At 45.2% G+C, this 23,546-nt stretch overlaps 1 long non-coding RNA gene across 3 annotated transcripts; it reads right to left on the bottom strand.

Moving 5' to 3' along the window:
- Positions 1 to 4,395: 4,395 nt before the first annotated feature.
- LOC141373353 (uncharacterized) lies at positions 4,396 to 20,353 on the bottom strand. 3 transcript variants are annotated; one of them, XR_012379245.1, is made up of 5 exons: positions 20,219 to 20,353; positions 16,594 to 16,677; positions 16,031 to 16,119; positions 6,608 to 6,832; positions 4,396 to 6,496 (listed from the first exon to the last, which is right to left on the bottom strand). It is a non-coding gene; the product is annotated as an uncharacterized lncRNA (long non-coding RNA). The 3 variants fall into 3 exon arrangements; XR_012379246.1 differs by having other exon boundaries at positions 4,396 to 6,493; XR_012379244.1 differs by lacking the exons at positions 4,396 to 6,496; positions 6,608 to 6,832 and adding an exon at positions 10,117 to 10,256.
- Between the last annotated feature and the right edge of the window lie 3,193 nt (positions 20,354 to 23,546).

Here is a 23,546-nt window from a genome sequence, read left to right as displayed (position 1 = left end):
GTTTGGTGTCTGTCTTATCCTTCAAGTACATAAGCTCTGTGAGAGCAGGGACCTGGTTTTCATTGTGCATTAATGCATGCACGGTGGCTAGAAAAGTGTCTGAGGTATAATAGGAAACCAGTAAATGCGTGTGGAAGAACTGAAGGGCTTAGCAGCACTAAGAAGCCATTGCCTAAGAAGCCAACTTCTTGACTGTGAGGTGACATGATGAAATTGTTCTGGAAAAACCATTCTGGCAGTGGGTTTAGGATGAGTTTTGTGGGACACAGACTTGGGGCAAGAACAATGAGAAGATTCCCGAAGAAAGTTAGATGTGAGTGCCTCGTGAGTGCCACGGGTCAGGATAGGGGTTGTGGCAGCAGGTGTGGAAGGGCACATTGAATCCAAGGCATAGATTGAGAGAAGAGACTCCACTGACGTTGGCCTCCCTACTCACCTCGCAGGCCCAGTTCATTCCCACCTCAGCTTTGTAGTTGCCCTCTCTTCCTGCAACTCTCCTTCCCCAGATCTTTGCATTTTATTTAGGTTTCTGTTCATCTGTCAGAAGTTCTTTATCTAGAGAGTTCTTTCCTGACCCCCCCTTATCTAAAAGCATCCCCACCCTATACCCTGTTTTTTTTTTCTTTCTAGCACACTCACCCCCTGCCATTACCTTATATATACTACATGACCTTACACATTACATATAAATTCCCTGAGGCCAGGAGGGCAAAAACTCTGTCTGCCTTGTTTACCACTGTATCTCCAATGGATGACACATAACAGGAGCTCAAAGCATATTTGCTGAGTGAATAAATAGATTCGATTGAGTATGATGGTGATTAACAAGAGAGCTGATCAAGGGAGACCTGAGTCATTAGGAAATTAAATAACAAAAATAGAGAGCTTTTCATTAAGACAGACTCCGCTAAGCCTCTATTTTGCAGCATCAATCAGAACCTGACACATAATAGGCCTACACAATAGATTAATTTAAAGTGAATGAAAGGACACTTTGTTTGCTCTTCTAGTCACTGTGTGTGGAGAAATCAATAAAAATGACGTCCTCAGTGAAGAACTTCCTTTCTTCAGAGATTTTACTAATTCATACTGGTTCTAGCGCTGTTTTATATATATCAGTAAAGTTTGCTGGATTTAACTAAACCATCTGTACCACGGATTCTTTCCGTGGTTGCCCTGGGAATTACAACTGACACCTTATAACATTCTATAAGTGTTCTAAGTGTGAACAGTAACAACTTACTTTTTAAAAAAAAAAATATTTTATTTATTTATTTGACAGAGAGAGACACAGCGAGAGAAGGAACACAAGCAGGGGGAGTGGGAGAGGGAGAAGCAGGCTTCCCGCTGAGCAGGGAGCCCGATGCCGGGCTCGATCCCAGGACCCTGGGATCGTGACCTGAGCCGAAGGCAGACGCTGAACGACTGAGCCACCCAGGCGCCCCAATAACAATTTACTTTTTAAAAAGTATATAAAAATTTTGTTCCTTTATAGCTTCATTCTCTCCCCACTTCTTCACTGTTATTTTCATAAAAATTACAACTTTATACATTGTATGCCTCTCAACACAGATTTATAGTTATTGTTTTATACAGTTGTCTTTTAAATTAATAGGTGAAGGGGATCTGGGTGGCTCAGTCAGTTAAGCATCTGACTCTTCTTTTCGGCTCAGGTTGTGATCTCAGGGTTGTGAGATCGAGCCCTGTGTCAGGCTCAGTGGGGAGTCTGCTTGGGATTCTCTCTTTCCCTCTCCCTCTGCCCCTGCCTCCCCCCCTACACACAACACTCTCTCTCTCAAATAGATAAATAAATCTTTAAGAAAAATCATATAGGAGAAAACGAGTTACAAACAAAAAAATACATTTATACAAAATACATTTATACTGTCTTTCATATTTACAACGCAGTTATCTTTACCAGTGCTTTTTATTTCTCCATATGAATTCAAGTTATTGTCTGGAGGACTTTTACCTAAGCCTGAAGGAAGGAATATGTTTTGTAGGTCCGGTTTACTAGTGACAAATTCAGTTTTTATCTGGGAACGTCCTAATTTCTTTAAGGACAGTTTTGCTGGACATAGAATTTTTGTGATGGTCTTACTCTCCGTACTCTGTGTATATCATCCCTGAATATGGCATCCCTCACTGCCTTCTGGCCTCCATGGTCATGGATGAGAGATCAGCTGATAATCTTATCAAGACTCTCTTGCTGCCTTCAAGATTGTTTCTTTGTCTTTAGAGTTTAGCAGTTTGATTTGATCTAAGTGTTAATCTTTTTCAGCCTATTCTACTTGGATGATTTTTGTTCTTTCTTTCTTTCTTTCTTTCTTTCTTTCTTTCTTTCTTTCTTTCTTTCTTCTTTCTTTCTAGCTTCTTGGATGTGTAGATTATGTTTCTCATGAAATTTGGGAAGTTTTCAGTAATTATTTCTTCAAATATTTTTCCTATCCCTTTCTGTCCTCTTCTTCAGGACCTGACATTATGCATATCTTGGTATGCTTGATGGTGTCCCACAGGTCTCTGGGAGCTCTGTTAATCTTTCTTCATTCTTTTTATTGTTTCTTTTCCTCAGACTGTATAACCTCAGTTGACCTATATTAAAATCCATTGCTTCTTTCTTCTGCCAACTTAAATACGCTGATGAATTCCTGCAGTGAATTTTTACATTTCAGTTATTGCATTTTTTAACTTTGGAGAACCTGGTTCTTTTTTATAATTCCTATCTATTTGGTGAGACATCCTTCTCATACTTGCCTTTAGTTCTCTAGACGTGGTTTTCTTTAGTTCTTTGAACATATTTAAAATAGCTGATTTGAAGTCTTTGTCTAGTAAGTCCAGCATCTGGGCTTCCTCAGAGATGGTTTCTACTGACTGCATTTTTCTGCTGAAAAAAGTCCATATAGGGCACCTGGGTGGCTCAGTTGGTTAAGCGACTGCCTTCGGCTCGGGTCATGATCCTGGAGTCCCGGGATCGAGTCCCGCGTAGGGCTCCCTGCTCAGCAGGGAGTCTGCTTCTCCCTCTGACCCTCTTCCCTCTCGTGCTCTCTATCTCTCATTCTCTCTCACATAGATAAATAAAATCTTTAAAAAGAAAGTCCATATAGACCATGTATTCTTGTTTCTTTTCATGTTTCATATTTTTTATTGAAAATTGTATATTTAAAAAATATAATGTGGTAACACTGGGAATCATTCTATCCTCTCCCAGCATGTGTTGTTGCTGTTGATTTGTTTAGTGACTTTTCTGAACTAAGTCTGCAGTTTAATTCTGTATACTTTGTCATGTGTGGCCACTGAATTCTCTGCTCATTTGGCTTCGTGGCCAGTTAGTGATTCAACAGAAATTTCATTAAATGTGTGGGAGATTGCTGAGGAGCTCTGTGTGAGTATTTGGGGGCACACCTTCAACATTCAGATAGGCAATTTCCAAATCTTTTTTTTTAGCGGGGGACAGAGGGAGAGGGAGAGAGAGCTTAAGCAGGCTCCATGCCCAGCACAGAACCTGACATGGGGCTTCATCTCATGACTCTGAGATCATGACCTGAGCTGAAATAAAGAGTCGGACACTTAACCGACTGAGCCACCCATGCACCCTGGCAGTTTCCAACTCTTAGCCTTCACTTCCGGCTTGTGCAGAGCCTCAAGGTCAGCCAGAGGTGAGAATTTAGGCCCCTCCTCAGGTCTTTTTTTGAGCACGTTCATTACCCTGGCCATGCATGAATCCTCCTAGATTCCCAGGAATATATGAAAGCTTTTCAAAGCTCCCTATAGATATCTCAGTCCCCACCTTTTTCTTTTGGTTAGCCTGTTGTTTGACCCAACTCTTATTTGCCACCCTAGGCAGCTGTAATGTTTACAACTAATGATTCTGGGAAAAGACTCTTCATAGTGGATAAGTTCCAAGTCAATCCAAGTAAAGATAGCTTTGTGGGTGGGGTCTTCTAAGAATGACCAGATAGACCAAATAATGCCAATTCTCCGAGAACAGAGCTTTGAAGGAGCTTCAACTCCATTCTGCCCCATCCAGTGGTTGCCACACTGCTGGTTTCCACTGTGCTTGAGGGCCACTGGTTATCAAGTCTACTTTTGGGTTGCAGAGGAGAAATGGAGATAGAGCAAGTTAAAATGTCACAAAGCTTGCTGGTCTTACTGAGATTGAGCCTTTCCTCTTGAATAGACTCTTCTCAGATTGCCATAAACCTTTGATTAATTTTCAGAGTTCTGAAAAAGTTAATTCTGACAATTTTTGCAAGTGTTCTCACTGCTTTTATGGAGATTTTCAGAGGTCCATTCTCTGCCACTTTTGCTAATGTCCTTCCACAGATTCTTTCAATGGAATTTATCCTTTCCTTGGCATAAACATTTTCTAAACATTGACCACATAAGGCCTCAAATAGTTTAGATTTATTCTAAAATGTCAGGAAATGAGTTTTCTGAGACAAATGTTTGTTCTTATAAAAATACCAACGAAACAAGGGAATTAAAGGATGTACAGACAGATAAGTCACAGGAAAAAAAGAGAAATTGTTCATGGCTGTCTACAACTTTAACAGTTATTTATGTCTTTTTGCTTTTTGTTTTAACATGGACCTGGTTAACTTGAAAATACCTGGTTAAGTTTCAGTTGTGCATCAGTTCCCCATCTTCTCCCTGGGCCTGGGTAAGCTTGGAACAGAATAAAACTGAGGTAGTCTTCAGCAGCCCCTTCACTTTGGCCATCTTTCTTGTATTAGGTCAAGCTGCCATAACAAAACGCCACAGACTGGGTGGCTTAAATAACAGAAATTTATTTTCTCACAGTCCTGGAAGTTTGAAGTTCAAGATCAATGTGTGAACAGGTTTGGTTTCTCCTGAGGTCTCTCTTTGGCCTGCAGATGGCCACCTTCTTGTTGTGTCCTCCCATGGTTTTCCTCTTTTCACACATGCTCCTGTTGCATCTTCTTCTTATAAGGACACCAGCCCTATTGGATTAGGGCCCCATACTTGTGACCCCATTTAATCTTAATTGTCTCCTCAAGGCCCTGTCTCCAAACACAGTCACACTGGGGGTTAGGGTTTCAATATGAATGTTTGAGGGGGGACAGATGCAATTCGGTTTATAACAAGTGTCTAACTCACAATAAGTGGGTTCTCCATAGACATTTCTATTGATGATATGCATCCTCTTTTGTCCCTGTCCTTTAGGCTTGTGCGCCATCCTTTACTCCTCTGTAACACCTCAAACTAGGCACAGTGGCTTCTGGTCTATTGGGAGAGTAGCACTGTGTGGAGCTTCCAGAGAAATCTCAATGCCAGAGTTCAAGTCCCCACTCTGGTACCAACTAGTTGTGTGACCTTGAGCAAGTCTGTTTATTCACTGATTTTCTCTAGCTTTTGTATTCTTTCACTTCTCTCTACCCTCTAGGCCCTGGATTTGTCACTGACCCCTACTACTAAAACATCCTTACTTCAGCTCTATGTGACACATCCGGGGGTTCACTAGTAAAATACACCCTGGTTAATGTACTGACTAAAGAGTTCTGCGTGGTCTCCATCTCTGCCTGGGTAATAAACGTATTTCCAGAGATGCCGTCCCCGCTATTGCTGCTCAGACAAGAGTGGTATTAGCATTGTTGGGCAATGTAGTTCAGGAAGGAAGGGAAGCTGCAGTGCAGGACTGGCCTAGCGGGGAGGCAATGAGGGGTAGACCAGAAGCTGAGAGTCCCCTCACATGTATTTACTTAACCAACTTTCACCAAGAATCTGCTTTGTTCTGAGCATTGTGCAAAGTGATGAGCCAGAGCTCTTATCAGAAACTTCTCTGACCAACGCACTGGACTTGGCATGCACTGCAGGGTTGTAGGAGGAAAGATGGCCTGTAAATCTTGGGTTTGTTGTTTATTTCCCTCTGACAATAGACAAGCTACTTAGCTTCTCAGAGTCTTAGTTATTCCATTTTTAAAAGAAAGGACAGATCAGGTGCTCTCTATGGTTAGTTCTACCACTTTGTCTCTCATCTTCTAGAATTCTCCACAGAGAGTGGAGTATGGATTCTGCCTAAGGAAGAATTTGTATTTTTAATGCTGATTTCAGCACAAGGCTACTCCAGTTGGGAAGATGGGAGGAGAGAGATACATACTTGCGGTAAATGTTTGGGGGAAAAAACTTGGAAATGAGCCTTTAAAGGAACCAAATATTTGCATTCTTATGCTGTCTTTTGATGATGTTACTCATGAATTCCTCATACGGTAAGAAGGAACTCACTTTAGCAGGCTAGACAAAGAGGGGGTCCATTGTGGGTTATTAATCCTTAAGTGATTCATAGTAAATGCAGAGTCAAGACGCAGAACCTTCATTTGCCCGGTGTCACAGATGCAGTAGTCCCATGTTACTGCGTTTTGATGCAGGAGCCACATTTTGTTAACTTCTCTATTCCTAGTACCACACAGCACAGAATAGACATTCGGTGGACATCATAGTCCTCATTCTCCAAATGGAATTTTCTTCATGTTACCTGCTGAAAAAGAGAGACAAAATCAAGACCAATTTTCATACTGACTTTGTCCCTTAAATTGTTGGAGAACTAGATCTCATTATTGTCAACAAATTCAGTGGAAATTGTCCTCACCTTTGGAGTTAACAATTTAAGCCTTTGGCTCCCCAGAGCATGATGTTCAGGCTAACTGCCTTGGCATCGGTCTTCGTGGACAGCCTGTACGTGTGAGGATGGCAGCAGATAACAAGAGGGTGGAGGCTCAGGCTGTAGCCAGAGCTGGGTTCAAGTTCTGCCTCTGTCACTCACAATCTTGTAACTTTGGCGAGGTGTTCACCTCTTGACGTCCAGTTTTCTCATCTGTAAAATGGGGATGATACTGTTACCTGCCCCACAGAGTCATTGTGAATATCAGGTTTTTTTAAAAAAATATTTTATTTATTTATTTGACAGAGAGAGACACAGCGAGAGAGGGAACACGCGCAGGGGGAGTGGCAGAGGGAGAAGCAGGCTTCCTGCTGAGCAGGGAGCCTGATGTGGGGCTCGATCCCAGGACCCTGGGATCATGACCTGAGCCGAAGGCAGATGCTTAATGACTTGAGACACCCAGGTGCCCTGAAGATCAGTTTTTAAAAGGCATGAAAGTACACAGTGGCGGGCACAAAAGTTAAAAGCACAGAAAATGTTAGCTTGAAGAACTGATAGTCATGGGCAAGAATAACCTTCTGTTACTTTTAGTTTTTCAAGATCCACACACCCTATTATAACAATTATAATTATTATATTTTTATAATTATTTATAATGTTATGATTATTTTTATAATTATTTTAAATATTACTGTCATATTTATATACTTTAAACCTTTGTACTTTAACATAATCAGGAGTCTTGAATGCTTGTGAACCATGGGTACTTGAGCAACCCAAGAAGTCATTAATTTGTCTTTTAGATGTCCTTTTAGAAAGTCCCATAAACCAGCATCTCTCATCATTGGAGGGCTTACAAAGTTTGGAAAAAAAAACAAGTCAAAAGATGGATGTAGTCAAAGAAGGTCAGGAAAAAAATAAAAGATCATTAAAAGTCATAATTCATTTAAAAATATTTGCTCTCATCTCATACATTTGTATTTATAAACAGCACATCCTTTATGAAATAATGCTTAAAATCCTTGAGGATTTACATGTAATTTCTTCAAAGCCTTCCCAAGAAATAAACATAAATAAGTTCTCGATACTGATATATTTTAAAAGTCTTTCCAAACCAGTGAATCTAAACACTTCACTTCCTTCTATTTTCCCAGGCTTCCTCCTTCAAATGAGGACTCTTGTTATCTTTAGATCCAAAAGGCACTTTGAACTTATGTACTGATGACCAGAGAGTCAAATTTTAAGAGTCTCCTCTCTTAAGTATTTAGGAATACAGTAGTCTCCCTTACCCGCAGGGGATATGTCCCAGGACTCCCAGGGGATGCCTTGAAAGCACAGTGATAGTGCTGAACCCCTGTGCTTCTTCCTATAAGTACACACCTCTGATATGGTTTAATTTATAAATTAGGCACAGTAAGAGATTCACAGTGATAAATAAGAATCAAATAGAACAATTATAATAATATAAGTGTAATAAAAGTTATGTGAATGTGGGCTATCTCTCTCTCTCTCTCTCTCTCTCAAAATACCTTATTGTATTGCATTCACCTTCTACTTGAGGTGATGTGAGACGATAAAATGGCCATGTGAGGAGATGAAGCTAGGCGAATGATGTCGGTGTCGTGATGCGGTGTTAGGCTACTGCGGCCCTTCTGATGATGCATCGGGGGGATCATCTAGTTCCAGACTGTAGGTAACTGAAACCACAGATGAGGGGAAACTAGTGTATTATTTGCACCCAGATAAAGAGAAACTGTCTGAAAATACGCTAGCTTTGCCTCAAATTATTGTAAACTTAGTGAGCAGTTAATATTTTAGAATCCCCAAAGAGATCTGAAGCAGAGTAGTTGTCATCTTGGAGAAGGGAGAACAATCTGAGCTACATGCTGGAGAAAGCTTTTGGTCAGAGCTATATAAAAACAGGAAAGTTAATCTGCTAGGACCTGACTTAAGTCTCATTGGATCAAATACACAGCTCATGATCTCATTTTTTCTTGAGAACTTTGGGGGTAAGAAATGGCCCGATATCCATACTTGCTGAGATGCCAGAGACTACAGTCACAATAACCTGGGGTTGATGGATGTGTCCTAGCTGCTCTGAGATATTTGGGGAGGATTTTTGCCATGACCAGAGGCGTCTCTGAAGTTGACATACACACATACCTTCCTGTGTCCACTCCCTGCAGACCCCAGGCTCTCCCTCATTTTCTGGGACTCCAAATGTCACCCTGCTTGTAACAGTTACACTCACAATTTTTCCTGAGCCAGGGGATGGGGGTAAGTGAAAGCAGCACAGAGCAGAGCCAGAGGTCTCAGCAAATGAAATGGCCCCCTACTTTCTTTCCCTGTGCTGCCACAAAATCCCCTGAGTGTCTCACTCAAACATGGGGTTATCTTTTAAAAACTTCCCAAGCCAGACAATACTAACCTTTGGGTCACAGTGTATCGACCAAGTGCCCATCAGTAAGAGAATGAATAATCTGAGCCACATTCAAAGCAGTGGAAGGCATTGCACGGGTGGGAAGGAGCCACCTGCTGCGAATACCACCATGTGGGTGACTCTCATAAACATGGCGTCGAGTGACAGGAGCCAGGCACCACAGGGTGGACGCTGTTCACTTTCTTTTGCGTAAAGCACAGAGACAGGCAAACTAATCAGGTAGTCTCCCTCTGGGGAAGGACGTCTAAGACGGTGTTCTGTGGGTGGGGGCCGGTGCTGGTGATACTCTGGTTTTCTTGTTGTTGTTGCAGTTCTGAGTGTTGGTCACCTTGCTGTGTTCTTTGTGGAAATTCATTAACCTGTACACTAATAATATGTACCCTTTCTGTATATTTCATTTCATTACAAAGCTTTTAAAAAGCTTTTTAAAAATGATTAACGGAAAGCAAGTGAGTCTCCGTTCCTTGGCCAAAATCTTTTCTGATTTCAGCCTGACATCCCTCACCTCATCTCCGGCCCTTTCTGCACGGACAGCTCTTTGGGAGAAAGCCCTTCCAGACTTTTCAAAACCTGCCCTGAGGGCATCCCTGGTAAACACCATCAGGGGTCTGTGATTGTTGGAGACCTAATGGTTTGCAGATTTCTGTATCAGGGATTTTGGATGTTGTTGACAGGCAAGGAATGATGAACTTTTGAAGTTACCTCTGCGGGAGTCGTGTGAGCTATCAGCTAAACAATATCTTTAGTTCGCAAAGATTTCAGGAAGATACCGATTATTTTATGGTGAGATTGCCCTGGTGATTATCAGCTAGCGTGGCTTTTGTGTACTTTACTCAGTGATGTGTGGTTTCGTAGAGTTGCTTAATTTTACAGGGCAACTAGGGTAGCTCGGATGCGAGGATGCTGGGACACAGGTCACAAAAAGGTCTTTTGAGCATTGAAATGCTAGCGGTTCTTTAAATGTTCTATTTGTTCTTTGTTTGTATACCGATTGGTTGATGATCAGTGTTGTCCCATGATTTTTAATAAGCAAGAAAGAAAAGCAAATAAATTCATTGATTCACTTTGATATTTGTTCAACAAAAAAGAACAATATTGATGCAAAAAGTTGTTTTCTGCCAGTCATGTTGTGGGAATCCGGATATATCTTGAGTTCATCAGAAGGAATATCTTGAGGCAGTTTTAAAATACTTGAGTCTTGAAAAAATGTGAAAAGGAAGTTAGCTTGTATATTTTTTTCTGGATTAAAAATTATGTTTAAAGAGGGCCGCTTGGGTGGCTCAGTTGGTTAAGCATCCAACTCTTGATTTTGGCTCAGGTCGTGATCTCAGGGTTGTGGGATCGAGGCCGCCGTCAAGTTCCATGCATGAAGCCTGCTTAAGATTCTCTCTTTCCTTCTCCCACTGCTCTTCCCCCTGCTTTCCCCACTCACATGTGCTCTTTTTCTCTCTCTCTCTCAAAAAAAAGTTATGTTTAAAGAAAAAAAATGAATCCGTTTTATTTACTAATGTTGAAAGTTACTGAAATATAATTTGAGACACTTATATACATCCAAGACACTTAGCAAAGCTTTAAAGAATGCCTTTTCAAAATCCCTTTAAAAAAGAAACTGTATTTTGACAAGAGTATCATCTTAAATTCTTAAACAGATGCCTGTGGTACAAATTCTTCATATGGCAGATCTCATGCTCCAAAGTATAGGAGATAAGAAGCTGCTTGATGCAAGTTTTTTTCTCTCTAGCCTCATTTCATGATGGGTTAGCAGCCCAAACAAGTAATCCTTTCTTCTATATTTTATTAAAACTATTATCAGCTTTGCCTTTGGCTTCAGCTTCTGTGATGTGTTATTAGTACCATCTGTGGCGTTGGCAGAATACAGTTGCATTGCCCTGGACCTTAAATCTGGATTCAAATTCTAATTCTGCTCCGTGTTAGATATGAGACGGGGTTCAGAGCATGCCACTGCTGAATACGATACCTTTTGGTACCAGATACAACAACATATACCAGGGCATCTTGAAGAGTTCAAGCTGAAGGAGTTTGAGAAAATGGTAGAAGTGAGGAGGTCTCTGTGACTTTCTCCTGCCTTTCTCCTCTGAAGCAGCACCTCTGTGAGAGATGCCGTCCCTACACCCAGAGGAAACGAACATCCTTATCTTCAATATGGAGGGACACTAAGAAAAATCCAGACAGACAGGCCATGCTAAGTTTCCCCCAGTCTGCTACACTTACCCTGTCATCGTATTTCTCCACAACTGTCCACTCTTCATCAAACCTAGCATAAAAATCTCTCAGCTTGAACAGTGTCTTCGGTTCTCAGTGCCTTACGGAGGCCCCCACGTCACATCAAACTTATGTTAAATAAAGTTGTATGCTTTTCTCCTGTGAATCTGACTTTGCCAGTTTAATTTTCAGACCCAGCCAGGGAAAACATATTTTCCCTCCCCTCTAGTCTCTCTGAGCCTCAATTTCCAAATCTGCCAAACAGGGTTAATAATTCCTGCTCTGGAGAAATCACAGGGCTGTTGTATCTCTTGACCGAATGTAGTTATGACTGGTTTGAAAATTATTTTTTTGAAAATTGGGTTTGCAAGTTGTTACTGATTATTTAAAATAACAGAAACAGTAAAATAAGAAAACTCCTCAAGGAAAGGCCCTTAAATTTCAGAAGGAGATGGCTTTTCAAGGCAGTGAGCGTTCTGGCTGTCCAGCTTCCTCAGGCAGAAGCAAGCTCCTCTCTCAAGCCAGCTTGAGTCTCATGCAAGACAATCACTGTGGTATCAGGAACTCTCAGTCCCCCAATAGTGATGGTCCATTACAATTTACTCGTCTCTCTCTTTTGCTAAGAAGCATGCTACACTGTGATTTATAATAAGAAGTATATATTTGGGTCTTCATCTGCACTTTCTGGCTCATGGCTCCCAAATCTCTTGTCATTGCCTAACTGATTAGAGCAATAGAGGCATCTTCTGTTAAAATATTTGGTTTTTGTCCTCAGTTCTTGTAAGTAGCTTCAGAGTGATAAATGTGAAATACATCTCTTCTGTTATTTGTAATAAACCCCCGTTAACCACTTCCAAGTTTATGTTAATGGCGTGACTCTTGGAAAACCCCTAGCTCACCACTGGATGAGGACTGGTTGCCAGGAAGATCAATCATGATTAGAGGGCTGGAACTTTCAAATGGGAAGGGAAGAGGCTGGAGGTTGAGTTAATCACTGATAATGATTTAATCAATCATGCCTATGGAATGAAGCCTCCATAAAAACCCCAGGGGACAGGGTTTGGAGAACTTCCAGGTTGTTGAACATCCGGAGGTGCCCTTTCCCACGTAATTTCGTCCTGTGGGTCTCTTCCATCTGGCTTTCCTGAGTTCTATCCTTGTACAATAAATTGGCAAAATGTAAGTAAAATGTTTTCCTGAGTTCTGGGAGCTTTTTAGCAAATGCCTGAGCCCAAGGAGAGGGCTGTGGGAAGCTCTGATTTACAGCCAGTTTGTCAGAAGCATGCTGTGAGATAAAAGAAAAAAATATAGATTGGTCTCTGCCATGAGTTCCTGGCACAGAACCCCTAAAACACTTGTAATTTCCTCCTAAGTGATAAGAAGAGCTCTAGGAGCACCTTTTGTTCTAATATTTGGTCTTTGACCCGGCTCCTGACTGACCTGGAGCTCCTAAATTCCATGGAGTTCCCTCAGTAATAGGAGTGTCTTTCTTTTTTTTTTTTTAAAGATTTTATTTATTTGACAGAGCGAGCACAAGCAGAGGGAGAGAGAGGGAGAAGCAGGCTCCCTGCTGAGCAAGGAGCCCGACATGGGACTCGATCCCAGGACCCTGGGATCATGACCCGGGCCGAAGGCAACTGCTTAACCAACTGAGCCACCCAGGCGTCCCAGGAGTCTCTTTCATTCTTAGGAGGTGACTCAGTGGGCTCCCGGGTGGGGGCTGATCACCGGAAGGACCACACCATGATTGGAACTTGGGATTTTCAGCCCCACATCCCACCTCCACTCCATTCTCCAGCCCATCCCAGGCCATTTTCTATGGCTGGAGGCCTCCCCAAGGCTCTCCTCCAGCCATAGAAAATGGCCTGAGAAAAGAGAGGGGCTGGAAATAGAGTTAGTGATTGATCATGCCTACATGATGAAGCAAGCCCCTATAAACATCCCCAAAGTACAGGGTTTGGAGGGCTTCTGGGTTGGTGAAGAGGTGAGGCATTAGGGGAGTGGCAAGCTCGGAGAAGGCATGGAAGCTCCTCACTGCTTCCCCCTTACCTTGCCCTACCCATCGCTTCCATCTGGGTGTTCATCTGTATCCTTTATCCTATCTTTTTATAATAAACCATTAGATTGTAACTAAACTCTTCTGAGTTCTGTGAACCAGTCTAGCAAACTGATCGAATCCAAGAGGAGAATTGTAGTAACATCTGATTTAGAGCCTATTGGTCAGAAGATAAGGTCAGCACCTGGACTTTGGACTGACATCTGTAGGAGCTGAGCCCTTGACCTGAGAGATCTGATGCTCTCTCTAGGTAGAGAGTGTCAGAACTGAGTTAAATCATAGGACGCCCAGCTGATGCCTGGGGATATATTGCTGGGGGAACCCACACATGTTTGGTGACCAGAAGTGAAGTGTTCTGGGAGTCAGAAGTGAAGTACTGAGAGTGGAGAGCTGACAGGAGCAACACAGGTTTTTTCTTTTACAAAGCACAAAGATCCTCCTTCCGCGGTCGGGCTAAGGGTGGGGGGAGCATAACTGTTACAGGAAGGCTGCATCTTAAAGCCCCTAAGTCTGATTTTTCTGAAAGCAAATAGTCCTAGTCAGACGTGCCTTCGGGCATGGAGGAAGGATTCTGACGAAGGTCTGGGGCTGAGTAAGTAGGAGGGGTGGCAGCGTGGAGGGGCCGTTGGCTGGCTAATACAGCAGCTCATGGGGGACAGGAAGAAGCTCGCCTTCAGCCTAGACCCTTGGCTTCGGCCGTCTCTCTTCCACGACCCAGGCCTAGAGGTCTTCATAGTTATGTGAAGTTGAATTCAAAGCAGAGCTGGAGAGTTCCTCCCGGTCTGACTAGGACTCCTGTGTCAAAAGCTAGATACTCTAAGCCTATTAATTTTGTGTGACCTCCCAAACTAGCACCGTGCTTAGATTTTGTCCTTCACAGACACCTACAATTCATTGAATCCTAAAAACCTTTCACAGTTTGTCCATATCTGTCCCCTTGAATATGAAGCAGATTGCATGCAAAATGAAATCGTTTCTCAGGATGCTTGCCTATTCAATGCACATTGTCAAAACCTGGCACTGTCTTGGTCAGCCAGAACCAAGGGCTCACCATATTAATGGTGTGCTTCTGTGGAAGGGTCTGCCTTAGCCATATCTGGCACACGGCCTCCTCTTTCTCTCCCTCCCTCCCTCCCCAAGGCTCTCCCCCGGCCATAGAAAAGGGCTTGGGATGGGCCATTGACCCAGGGTCATGAATTGTCTGTCCAGCAACCTCTGACGTGACCTAGCTCAACATGATGAGCTCACCCAGGAATGTCAATGGAAAATATCAAGAGGATGAGTTAGCACCAGGAGCTGAACCGCAATGGGACAACACGTTCAGAAGTGGATGAAGCCAGGACCATATGGGGTCCATGGTCACAGTGTCCAAAGTGAAGGGTGAGCAGGAGTGAGACCCTCATCACCAGCCAGGGGGAGAAATAAGACTGAACAGTGGGAGAGCACACGGTAGAAGGTGGAAGAACAGAAAAAGCATAGCTGAGACTACTTCCTGAATATTTTGTTTCTTTTCCTGGGTTTCTGTGCACTCCTTATAATAAACCTCCCTCCTTTTTTTTTTTTTAAAGATTATTTATTTATTTATTTATTTGAGAGAGAGAGAGAGAGAGAGAGAGCGTGCGCACAAGCAGGGGGAGTGGGGGAGGGAGAAGCAGGCTCCTCACTGAGCAGGGAGCCCGATGCGGGGCTCGATCCCAGGACCCTGGGACCATGACCTGAGCCGAAGGCAGCCGCTTAGCCGACTGAGCCACGCAGGCGCCCTGAAAACCTCCCTTCTTTTGATTTGACCTGAATAAATATCTATTTCTTGCACCCCAAGCCCAGAAAAGTCAGAGGAGATGTACACACTGTTCCCTTTTTTCCACCCAGTGACTGGGGCAGGTGTGGGGGGGAATTTCAGATTACTCATGTTATGTATTCTTGGTGCTGATAGACCTTGCTAACTCGTCAGTGACACTACAAGCCTTCCAGGCCTCAGACTGCTACATCTCTAACTTACAGGACTGCATAACTGTACCTCGCTCTCCTATTTTCCATTCCCTTAGCAGTTTGTAGACAGGGCCCTCCTTCTGGGTGACAAATGGCTTAGGGGGAGTAGAGGTCATTGATTCTCATGGCTTTTTCTTTCTGTGATTTGTAAGGACGGGGAGGAGAGAATTCCTCCAGAAGGCATTTTGCACTTCTGTACCGCAGAAGAAGAAACTAGAAAAGGTCTGTCAGCTTGCAACACTGACTATTCTTTGATTTTGTATTATCAGGCTCCCGGGCATTAAAAGAAAAAAAGGCCCAAGCAGCAGTGCTGAATTTTAGGGCACTTCTAGCTCAGCTGGTGCTTGCTGATCCGATGGGACGGTCCTCGGTGGGATGGGTACAAACTCCGTCCCTGCACGCGAACAGCCGAGGCACCCAGGTCTGCTGGGGAGCAGAGCTGCCGGGACTTGGACAGGGTCCCCCAGTATGCTTGTCACCTTTCTATCTGCAAAGCAGGGTTGTGTTGCATAAATGGATGTTTTATGGCTTTTTTGCACTTGGAAGCTCACTGAAAGTTGATTTATTCAGTTGGTTGCTCTTACAAAAAGTTTTCTCACTGTACACTTGCTTTGTGAGATGAATTTAAAACAAGCCAAGGCTGACCTGACTGTGCTTCTTTCATTGTCTTCTGCCTCAAGAAGCATTTGAAGCTGATACTCACCGAGGAAATCATGTTTTCTTTGAACGTTCGTTCCTTTCAGCCTTATGGAAAATCTGACTGTTAAGGCCTCGCTGCTTGGTGCTTTCAGCCTGCAAAAGCAATTGGAATCTGGGTGGAGGGCTGAAGGAATAAACTGTGTGTCCCCCTCCCCAGCGTGGAGGGGACCAGACAATTTTGGGGCGCCGGCTAACTGGGGGACAGTTCAGAAGTTCCCAATCCCCAGGCCACTGCGGGTGCCATCCTAATTTGAGGTGCTCTGACTCATCTCTCTTACCCCCCCTTCTGAGAGGCTCAGGAACCCAATTCCATCCTGGGGGCAGCACATGGCTGGGACTTAAAAAGGCTTAAAAAGAGAAAAAAAGAGTCCTGTTCTTTCCCTGCCAGACACAAAACAGAGGCCTGCTTGTGCAGCTTCTCTTTGGTCATCCTGCCTCTGTTCCGGAATAATTTGCCCCACAAAGAGTGGGCAGGGGCCCCAAGTTGTAGCTCCCCTCTCCCCCCCCCCCCCATAGCTGTTCTTTCATCCCAGGGTAATGCCCATCAGAGGAGTGTCCCCGGTTTACCTCAGAAGAAAACCCCTTTCAGGGAGAAGTGTCCAAACAATCCTCAAAAACAATAGTCCTGACGAACATGGTGACATTCTTGCCCTAGTGGGAAGGGGGATGGTCCCAAAGATGAATTAACACCGTCGCTAAGCAACCGTCTCCAGCCCCAGCTTCAGAGGAGCGGGATGAGAAAGAACCAAGCCACTTATTTCGCAGTCTCTGCTCATTACCAGTCTCAGCTTTGTCTGAACAGACTGAATGTGGGCGGCCGTCCTCGGGCTTGTTCTGGTGGCGATGCTGGCTTTCAGGACAGAGTGACAGAACAGCTATGGTCCGGAGGCGGGCCGGGTCCCTTCCCACAGTCCTAACGAGGTGTCCAAGGCAGCAAGGCCATGCCAGGGACCCCTCTGCCCCGGGACAGCACAGTTTTGTATACCTGATCTCATGGAAGCCACACAACCCTGGGAAGTGAGTGTCAGTTATGCTCTACAGATGATGGGCTCGAAGCTCAGAGAGGTGCAGTGACCGGGCTAAGGTCACACAGGAAACGAGCGGCTCTGTCCCCTCCACGCCCGCTGCCAGGCTTCTGCCACACCACTGGGGAGGATGCAGGGGACCAGCGACGCAGGTACCGGTGTTTATTAATAGACTAAATATTAGCAGATGAAGGAGTCCCATGGAGTTGCTCACCAGCCAGTCATGATGAGATTTCTTTGCTGTCACAGCAGCTTACTGTTTACCCACACAGTTATGCTCATCTGGCGTTTAGGGAGAGGCCCAGTCTCCCCGGCTTCACATGGGGGATGAAGTCAGGTCTTGGTGTGGGTGAGGAGAGCTACCCTCTCGCTTCCCCTCAATGCCCTTCCCCGGCCTGCTAGGCAACAACCACCCCCCAGGCCCCGCAGCTCAAATTCACTACCCTTTCTCTGCCTGAAAGCTCTTCTCACTCCCCCAGACTCTTCTCAGTGAAGCCTTTGTGACTGCTCCCCTCCCTGTTCCCAGAGAGCTCTGGGTGATGTGGTGGGCGCCATGGGCCCACACCCAGTTCCACCTAATCAGAGGACGTGGTGCCCCAGCCGCTGGAAGTAGGCTGGGGGACAGCCTTCAGCTGCCCTTCTCCCCAGGGACGGCCCCAGCTGCCCAAGTCACGCCCCACTCTGGTGGCCCCCACCAAAGGTGAACGAGTGCGAAGTGTGACGTTCTGCCGGCCTCGCTTCGAGGCCTTTATAGCACCAGTGCTCCGGGTGGGTGGCAGAGACCATCACCAGGCCTACGGGCCAGTTGGACATCTGCGCCTACCCATCCTGCATCCTCCCCTGCCCTTCCGTAAGGTCAATCCCGAGGGCACCCTGCATGCTCAACTCTGTCTCATTCGGCTTCCGGGCGTGGGGCGGGGGGGGGCTCAACTGCCACGTTCTCCCTTAGACCTTCTCCATAGGTGACTGTCCTGCCCTTTAGACTGAGCTCCCTAAGGGCAGGAGCTGAACCTTATTTATTTCCGAACCAACAGAGCCCAGGTCCAGCATACAGTCGGTCCCCAGGAGATGTTCGTGGAATGAACACATATAGCCATTTACAAGGTATGTGAGATGGGAGGAGACAGAAAGCAGGACGCCTGTGGAGAGGACACCTCATTCAGCGCCTTTTGTTTACCACTGTCTTCCCAGAAGCAGCTGAGTTTCTTTTATCCTCCCCCCTGCCTCCGCCACTTCCCACAAGCAACTCCCCTCCCCAGCTGGGACTTGGCTGGACTCCTTCCTCTTCCCCCAAACTCCATCTTTCTGGACTAAAAACTGGGCTCCAGAATGTAGTCTCTCAGGAGCTACTGAAGAGGAGAACCCAGGAGCAGAAGCTGTGTCAGCAGCTGAGCCAATGTGTGGCTGGAGGCGGCGTATTCCAGAATAACAACCTTGTGCCCGGCAGTTCCTTCCACATGCCAATATTTTCCTTTTAGTTGATTCCTATTTATTTTAGCCTTTGTACGTATCGTTAAAGACCCTGTTTCAGGTGAGATAAAATGTGTTGCTACACCCGACCAGGTCAGTCCCAGGGACTATCAGGTGGTGGCTGGCCCAGACGGAGGAGCGCCATGTCGAGCTGGGACGGAGTTAACTATCAAGGGGAAAAACAGCGATTCCTTTCCATGATCCTTCCTTGAAGGCAGCTCAGAGGCAGGGGCTCCCATCTCCATTACCCCTGCAGAGTAGAGAGGAATGGGCAGTCCTCTGACGGGGAAAGCTCTGATAAGCTTGACATGAGGGACCCCGGTGAGCACTCCAGTTTCTTGGGTCTCAAGTCATAATCTCTACTGACCTTAGGATTTTTATGTCAGGGGCTTCAGTCTTATTGCCCGGGGCTACTTTTGAGTAGTCTGGGCCCAGCCTCCACCAGCTGTAGAGGCTCCTTGCTGGGCCTCCTGGAGGACAGGAAGAAAATGGACGGAGGGTCTTGTCCCCTCATGGAGGACTTGCCTCCTCCCCCGAGCAGGCCAGGCACATCCCTCATGTTATCTCCAGCCCCAAGTGGCTCCCTCTGACGGCGTGACACCAGAGACCCTCCTGAGGGCCTCTGATCTGTGGCCACGCAGCTGTGTTTGGGTAGACATCAACACATAAACAAGGGCTGCCTTGGCTGCCCGGCAGACGCATAAAGCAATCAGAGTGCACATTTATTTGTCGTCTCTCAGCATTCCTTATGATCTGTTGACTACCGCTGAGGCTTCCCTGCCCTTGTGCAAGAACTCCAGCAGGCCCCCAGAATGTTGTTGCTTATTCTTAGGGTAAGAGACAATCCTAGAGTCATTTTAGGCTCCAAGTGCTGACTCCATCCAGCAGTGAGCCTGTCCAGTCCCCAGGAGCAGTCAACATTCTGAACCCAATAAGAGGCCACACCCCGTCTCCTTCCCCAGTGGCCGCCTGTGGACTGGAAGCCAGCTGTAGGGAGCTGGGTGGTGGTCTGGTTGGCTTCTCCTCAGTCTCTCTGGGGCTGGCCCATGGGTAGGAGGGTGGCAGGGGGAGGAAAAGTCTCACTTCCTAGATGGAATCGTCATAAACTGGCCTCACCTTTCAGGACCAGCCAGTCATCTAAAGCTGGCTCTCCATCTCTTGAAAAGCTTTCGTGAACAATTTAGAGGTGCCCCCAGGCTCCCCTCCCTGACAGTGCCCTTGGCCCCCAAGTCAGGGCATTTTTGTTTCGAGGGGTTGACACTCCTTCAGCTTTCAGCTATTTACTTCCATTTTAGGGATGCCTGGGTGGCTCTGTCGGTTAAGCATCTGACTCCTGATTTTGGCTCAGGCCATGATCTCAGGGTGGTGAGATCAAGCCCCGAGTCGGGCTGACGCTTAGTGCAGAGTGTGCTCTCCCCTCTTCCTTTGCCCCTCCCTCTGCTCACTCTAAATAATTAATTAATTAATTAATTTGAAAGAAGAACATTTTAAAAGAGCTTTCTTATTTAGCATTCTGAATAATTCTACGACATTGGTTAGTTTCTATAGAAAGAAATCAAGGCTCAGAAATATCTCAGATTGGCTTAGATTTGGATGCATGTGACAGAAAAACCCAAAATAATACTAACTTAAATAGGATAGAGGTGTATTTCCCTCTCATCTGAAAGAAGTTTGGAGATAGACAACCCAGAACTTACAAGGTATTACATAGTGTTAGAACTCGAGCTTCTTCCATCTGGTTGCTCTGCCATCCTCAGCACTAGCTTCTGTTTCATGGTGCAAGATGGCTGCTTAAGCTTCGGCCAGCAGGAAGGAGGAAGGGCTGAAGAAGGGTGCACCCTCTTCCTTTAAAGACACTTTCTGGAACTTGCACACATACTACTTTCCCTTATATTTCATTGGCTAAAACTTAGTCACATGGTTAGACCTACCCGCACGGGAGATTGGGAAATGCAACCTTTATTCTAGGCAACCATTAAAAATCAGAGCTTCTGTTACGGAGGGAGTAAAGAATGGATATTGGGCTATACAATAAGCAATTTCTGCTATGGATATTAAATAACTTGCCTAGAGTTTTCCAGTTGAACTCTGTCTACAAAAGATATTAGTGATACCAGAGGGAAGAAGCAGTAAGGATATGGGAATGGGAGGAGGTGGGAACTTAGGATAATGTCTGCCCTGTGGTCTGGGAGATGGCTCCAGGGTCTCCTGCCTGCTCTGCTGAAGTCCAGTTGCCTTGCCAGGAGTCTGGTCGGCTAGCTAGCCACCTGACTCTTCACTGCCACATGGCTCTGGCCATTGGACACTAGTGCTAAAGCCAGCATGGCAGAGCAGAGAGGGAAAATGTCAAAGGCAGTGTTGAAAGGACGGGAAGGGGTAAAAAGTAGAGCGATTTTCATTTCATTTCCCTCCAGCTTCCTGCCCCCTTGCTTCTCTTCAAGAATGGTGGGCTCATGGTCTCATTCTACTTTAGCTAATACGTGGTGAGCTTTTACTCCATGGAAGACCCTAGTTGGGCCACTTTATACAACATCCTCAGTCTCTTGTCCAGGCAACGATCCAGGGCTACTAATGGCTCACGGAAGCATCACGACCACCAGACCCACTGAGGGCAGGGGCAAACAGCCAACATGCTTCGGTAGCCCCAGGGGGCAATGCAGAACTCCGAATGGTCTCACAGCTGGTTTTCATACCAATGACCTTAGGTCAGCAAGGCAAATGGGATCTGATCCTTATTGCTCTCGTTTCAGAAAGCAATGGGTACACAAGAGATTTGAGGAAATAAAAAATGTTTCACACAGATATTTAAGCAAGAGTAAATTGTCTCGAGCACTTGTAAGTTTTCAGTGATGTGGAGAGTTGTTGATTCTGGCAGATGGAGCAGGTGGGTTCTAAAGAGAAGGAATCTCCCCAGAATTTCCTACCATGAAGCTGAGTCCCTAGGACACTGGTGGATGAGCATCGGGGCTCAGCAGCATATGCCAATTCCCTTTCCTTTCATCAGGACAGGAAGAAGGGAATGAGCTTCCAAAAGCCCTCTCAGAAGTTACATCAATTTACCGTTTCATTCTTTTTGACAGGGATCGTTAAATATCTCTGGGCAAGGCTGTGTTATTATCTCAGCATTAATAGCCCTTGAAGGGCTCCCGACACCTCTGGAGAGCAGCATGTGGGCTGCATCAGCACCGAGTGGGTGTGAGCCATAATCCTCTGACCCTCATCCCAACCCCCATCTGGATTTATAGGCTCCCACCACTGCACAGAGGGCTGGTGGAGGGGGCAGTCAGGCTTGTCAGCTGGATGATCAGCCTCTGGCTGGAACTGTTGTGACATAACCTGGGACTCTGCTCAAAGCCCCAGCTTTGATTCCTCTTATTTTGCACAACCCTGCAACAGAAGCCATATCCTCATTGTGTAAGATCAGGTTTAGCCACAGGCCAACCAAACAGCCTGTGCCTTGCTGGACAAGGAAGCAAAGAGGGACCTGACCCACTGAAGGGTGCTTTCTTTTAATATGGAGGGAGGGTTTTTTTGGAGGGTGGGGACCAGTGGCCCCAGGATTTCAGATTAGGACACTGTGCAAGATTTTGTCTTGCAAACTGTTAGGTCACTGTTCCAACATGTGATTAAAATGAACAGTGGATTAAAATGGTGGTGTAATGCTATTATAAAAATTTTAGTTTGGACACATCCTTCGAAAACCTCAGGCTTTTCCTCCATGAAAATTGACAAAACAATTTATGGAGATAACTCACAGTTATCCAGTGAATTGAATTAATCCACATAAACCTGGGGAGGTGGGGATTCTAAAAGCTGAGTTGAGAGAACAGTGGATGGTAGAAGTAAACCTTTTTTATCTTGAAGCTACAATAAAAGTAAACTCAGTAAATTAAATAGGCTACAGGATTCATGGAATTGAGTCATAAGAAAAATAAACACAAAATCCTGTGGTTCAGGCTACATAAAGATAAACAGTTCAGAGTCTGTTTCTTTAATAGTAGGCTCTTTCCTGTTTAGAGAAAGAGTCTGTCAAGGAATTGATGCAAATGTGTTTCTGCCCACTCTTCTCTTATTTCCCCTTTCCCCCTAAAATTACTTGCTGCAGCAGTTGTAAGAATTAAATGAGATACTATGCATCACTAAGCTTCATGCACCAAGAAAAACTAGATAAATGTAGTTAAATTGAATCTGAATAGTGCTTTTCTTCCTCCTTCTTCCTTCTCCTTTTTCCATCCTCCTCTGCTTTGTTGGTCCTTCTCCAGAATGGACCATATGCTCCTGTGGCCCTGCTGTCCAGAAATTTTGCTCATTCATATACTCAATCAATATTTATTGAGCTCCCTCTGATGTACAAGGCTCTCTTCAAGGCCCTGGAGACTCAGTATTTAAGGATGACAAAGTCCCTGCTTGCATTTGAGGGGTAATAAACCAACAGATGAATAATTCTATGGTAAAATTTCGAGTCCTGTAAAGTGCTATGAAGACATAGGAAAGTAATAGGATAGAGACCAGCAGCTGGGGGATACTTTATGTGGAAAGATACCTCTCTAGAGAAGTACCCTCTAGAGAAGGTGGATCAGTGTCCTGAATGAGGTAAGGAGTAAATCCACGGGAGGATCTGGAGAAGGTATGTGGCAGAGGCAAAAGAAACAGCAGGTGCAAAGGTCCAGAGGCGGGACACAGGATTGGTGTGGTCTTCAGATAACAAAAAGGCCAGTGTGGCTGGCGCAGAGTGAGCTGGGGAGAAGGTTGTTGGTGATGAACCTAGAGGCATGGCCAGGAGCCAGGCCACACAGGGCCTCGTGGGCCATGCTAAGGAGTCTTTTCCGAGTGTATACTAGGATGGATGAAAAGTTATTGGAGGGCTTGAGTCACAATATTGTTTATGGGTTTTAAAAGGATCAGTCTGTCTACTGGAGAATATGAAAGAGCAAAACAGAAGCAGAGAGGCCTCTTAAGGTATTAACAAAGAGGAGAAGCAGTGTTACAGAGTGGGTACGCCTCGGGAGCCAGACTGCTGGGGTT

Source organism: Callorhinus ursinus, unplaced genomic scaffold (assembly GCF_003265705.2).
Source record: "Callorhinus ursinus isolate GAN/ISIS: 27379988/994484 unplaced genomic scaffold, GSC_fseal_2.0 scaffold9, whole genome shotgun sequence".
NCBI lineage: Eukaryota > Metazoa > Chordata > Mammalia > Carnivora > Otariidae > Callorhinus > Callorhinus ursinus.
Note: the sequence above shows the minus strand (reverse complement) of the source record. Positions and strands in the feature narration are given on the sequence as shown.